This window comes from Platalea leucorodia, assembly GCF_965183815.1.
Source record: "Platalea leucorodia genome assembly, chromosome: 3".
Lineage (NCBI taxonomy): Eukaryota > Metazoa > Chordata > Aves > Pelecaniformes > Threskiornithidae > Platalea > Platalea leucorodia.
In genome coordinates this window covers 9,529,196-9,533,956 of record NC_138825.1, presented here as the reverse complement: position 1 = coordinate 9,533,956, position 4,761 = coordinate 9,529,196, and positions in this window count along the sequence as shown.

Below are 4,761 nucleotides of genomic sequence, written 5' to 3'. Positions count from 1 at the left end.
GTGCTCCAAGCTGGAAATACTCATAAGAAGATTGTCTCAGAAATCTTAAACAATAAGCAAAAGACAAAAGATGAAAAGAGTAGGAGGAAAAAGCCTTTAGTACACAGAGGACATCACTAGTGTTGGATTATTTCTGGCAGACAGATGCAGGATGGGCTGGAGCAACATCCCAGCGTGATCAGAGCCAGAAACAGCCACACCTGCAGTAGAAGAGGTGCACGGTTCCATTATGCTCTGTCACACAGGGAAGGGGGCAAGAGGGTGCAGCTCCCTTAGCCCTCCCAGCAAATCCACAAATAAGAACAACTTAAGGCTTTGCGCCACATGTAGCCATTCACATCTGTGCAAAGCGAGGATAAAGTAGCATTTCTGTGCTAATGGAAATGTTCGCACAAAAAAATCAGGTCCTCAGTATTTTATGGAACACAAATATTGCCAGTGGTGGGTTTTAAAGTAAGCAGCCTCCGCCTGTAAGAGAAGAAACTGGAGCAGCTGGGACTTGGAGACTTAACCAGTAATTTACTTGAAAGAAAGAGTAGTTTCAACTGCTAGACTGTAACAGTCAGTCTAACAGCGGGCAACTGATACAATGCAATCTGGTAAACAGGCTGAGCTACTGTTTCTGAATCACTGCCACACGAAAAGGTCCCATGCGGTTTTGATCGCTGTGCAGTTCTGTGGGCCTTACTGCGATTCTGCAACCCACACGTCCTCTGGCTTCAGAGAACATCTTAAATGTTTCATAACCTTAAAATCCCAAGCAACCTAGGAGAGCTTGCCTGTTTGTTTTATTTATGTTGCTAATGGGCTTTTCATAGCGATGAAAAACAGCTTCACTGCCATGCCTAAGAAGGTCAGGGTGTAACGTTCTGATCAGGAAATACCCTGAGAGGCTGGCAACCTTGGGTGGCCTCTTGCACATTGACAAGAGAGGAAGAAGCCACCGGCCTGGGAAGGGAACCCCAGTCTGGCCATTCTGCACAGGCTGGTTTTACTGCTAAGCTCAGTAGAGGAGGGAACTTCCAGGTGCCTCCACATGGTTCTGCAGCTCAGCTCTCTCTGCACATCCCCAGACATGGTGATGGTGACTAAAGATTTACTAACATTGTGGAGGCAGGGAGTGCAGGCAGGAGGGAAGGAGATCTCTTGGAAGTAGAGAAAACTGGAGCAGACATATCTGTCCCAGAGGCTGTAGCTGTACTACTAAGCTGAACAGTGACGGGCTTGTTCTGTGGCTCAGAAACTAATGGGCATAGCTTGTGACCATGCTGTTACATTGAGCTGGTCTCCAAAGCAGGGCAGCCACATGCGGGCTACCTATTGGGAACAGCTCCTGCTCATGCTACAGTCCCGAATCATGCCAGCAAATTATTGGGCCAGTTGCTAGTTGGCCCAGGTCAACTAGTTAAGAGTGTAACGCTGAAGAGTATTATAGGGAAGAGAGATTCTGCTATGATCCCCTTTGCTGCAGGGTCCTGAAAAATTTCTCTGCCTCTTCGCTGGCAATTGCCTTATTGGTGGCTGAGGAGGAGGAGGGCCAGAGCATGGGGCAGCTACTCACTGCCCTTGAGACCATAGATACTCTTGCAGCCATCAAGCAACACTGACCCACTTCCAGTGTCCTCTGTGGACAATGCTGTGCAACTGCAAGGGCAGGCTGTGCGGCGAGAAGCAGATCCTCCCAAAAAGGCCAGCAAGGAATGAAAACCTTTTACGGCCAAGGCTAGAACTGGCCACATCACCAAGTCACCAAGTAGCTCTGGCCTAGTTCCACAGAAGTCCCATCTGGTCTTTCCTCTGGGCTGAACCTGCACTGCCACAGGCAGTCCTGTAGCACTGCACGCACACTGCACGCAAAAGGATTCAGCTCTCAGCTCCTGCCTGAGTTAACAGCTGCCCTTGCCTAGAGTACTGGGACTTGTGTTTCCTACTGCAAAATATCTTGCATGCACAGAAGCTTTAAATACACTCTAGATATTCAGACTGCGATCTGGAGATTCTTTGAGGAGTGGGCAGTTGTTCTGTTCAGAGTGCCTACTACTGAAAATACAGCAGTAACAGCATCAGGAGCAAGAAAATGCAGGCTTAATAACTGAAAAAAAGTAGCAAATCAACACATTTTCTGGCAGTTTGTTGATACCAACTTTACAGTGAGACAACTTTATTAATACAGTCATGAATATGCAGGCCACACAGTAGTAGCTTCTTACTTATACATCAGTCAGCTTAGCCAAACTGTCCCTATTTGCTATTGAATATATTTGAGGGCAATAATTTAGAATTAATAATTCAAACTGAACTGTATTGGCAAGCTGTATCTGAAGTTATCACTGGAGGACAGATCTCTCTTCCACGCAATTCCCCATCTTCCTTTTGTGCGCCAATTCCACAACGTCCCTAAAAGCATCAGTGGTTGCGAAGGGGCAAGGGCACGTGCACTTCCAAATGTTAGTATATGCTGTGCACCTCGCAGGTTTACCATTTATTCCCTGCTTCAACTCTGCCCTTCAGAGTTACAGTTGCTACCTTGGGTGGCACAAGCAATACGTAATTATAAACTAATGCAGTTCACACATGAGCCGTTCTGACTTCATTGGGTAAATTCTCAAATGCTGGCATGCTACTTAATTTTTCCCTGTTTTCTGTCATGGCTCTTTTGTTGCTGATTCTGGTTTTGGATGCCTTCTAGATCACAGCTGAACTTTGGAAAATCAGAGACAATAGGTGACGCTTCACCCACCTTGACAGCACGCTGTATTGTAGCTTCCCATACACAGTTATAACTTGCCTTACTTTGCTTAAAATTCAATCCAAGTCATGGCTAAGCTGTAAATATTTTTTTTTTTTTTGTGATGAAAACTATATACTGTAGGCCAAATATAGAGTACCTGCACAGAAATCTTGGAGGGCTGTAATCTCCAGGGACCTGTACAAATGGTGAAAGTCAAAGTAACTATATTGATGTGAAAGAAAAAACCCTGATCTGTAATAGCTGGGGATTTGGGCAACACCTGCTAAAACAACCAACCAACCAACCCACCCAACCCAACCGTGTAACACATACCTATATTCTGGCTGCAGTCATGGCCCTAAACAGATTTTTCTCTTCCACGAGCATACAGGGGCAGTTTGCACAGGAAACAAGCGATGGCTGCCAAGCAGATATACTTGTTAAATGTGGTCACTCGTGGTAGTCATCAAACTCGGTAGCTCGTTCCATTCCCTGGCCCTGGGCAAGGCAGGGGTTTTCCAGAGTGCTCCTCGGTGCTGTGTCAGAGAGGATTTGGCCCTGTGCATTTCATCTCTGATGCATTATGATTTTATTTAGAACACACTTTAGTTCTTCAGCCTCCAGGCTGCAGAGGCAAGGTGCCAGTCTTCAGCAAGGGGGGGAAGGACTATAAATAGAGCAGGCTAGGCTGCCACAGGCAGCTTTTGGTCTGCTTAAGTTTCTTGTTTAGCCTGGGAGAAGCAGGAATACAGTCTGCTGCGGAGGTATAGCACAGTACAGGCACAGCAACAGCTCTTGTCTCCAGCCAGTAACTATCTTTCATTTTTTAGGTGCACAGATACAGCCACTTACTTTTCCTGAACTAGGACAGCACTGCCATTCATCTATACCTCCCTCCAGCTCTCTTAGCTTTCTGCAAACTCTTGCCATGCAAACCGTCATGTATTTTCATGAAACCAAGCTACTCATGAGGGAAATGCATTCCTTCCTTTTCAAAGCAACATATAAAATGAATCCCAAATTTAAGTACCCAGAGGTAACACACGTTTCATCTTTTGGAGGGCCCTGGAGCTTTAAGAAGTGTTGTTTATTAGTTCTTGCTCTAATTTGTATCACCATCATGTAGGCTCACTAGGAGCTCTCCCTGGAGTTGGCTTGTATAAGGAAGGGACACTTTTGCTGCACTCCAAGTACATAATAAAAATACCACCAAGAGCCCAGTCCTGCACTCAGAGTTGTTTTCCCTGTCAGGTACCTATACCGAGAGCTTTTTCTTCCCTTACTCTGTGCGTGACTCAGGATTGCTATTAAAGACAGAAACCATATTTCCACAAATTTCCGCTGCCTAGCATACCTTTCAGCAAGTATATTTTATTTACAGCACAAAGCTAATGGAGGCCATCTCCGAACAGTGCATTTTAGACTCAGAGCGCTTGAATTGATTCTTTGAAGTCCACACCCCAAGCTTTTCAAAGCAAGCTGCAGCCAAGATTGCAGAGCAGTAGTTCCCCCTATTCCCTCCTGCCAGGATGCACCCTAAGAGGGACAACATTTAAAATAATTTCAGAATATGCTCTCAGCATTATGCTATGCACACAAGCAGATGGGATTACTTGCGTCAAAAAAAAAAATCATATAGTAAATATTACACTTGAAAGCAAACCATCAAGTCTTAGGGAAGACAGCTGGATCTCATATATCTTTGCCTTCCACCAAATATTTAGCCTACATCCCTTGAAAGAGCACTTGCAGGCCTATGTACATCTAACATACTACACAACCTGCCATTTGCTTGCCAAGCCAGAGTGAAACCCGCACGTACACCTGCACCAGAGGTTAGCACAGCACGTTTCTGACAGATGGACAGACCTCGTTAGCCCTTGCTCAGGGATCTTGAAATTCTGGGCTCAGCCTTCGCAGCTCTGGTGCCAGCCCACACCGCTGGGAACCTTCCTCACCGGGGCACCCCCATGCTTCTGGCCATGCTGGGGCACCTTCTCTGTCCCAAGCTGCTGGGTAAGAGGCGCCCT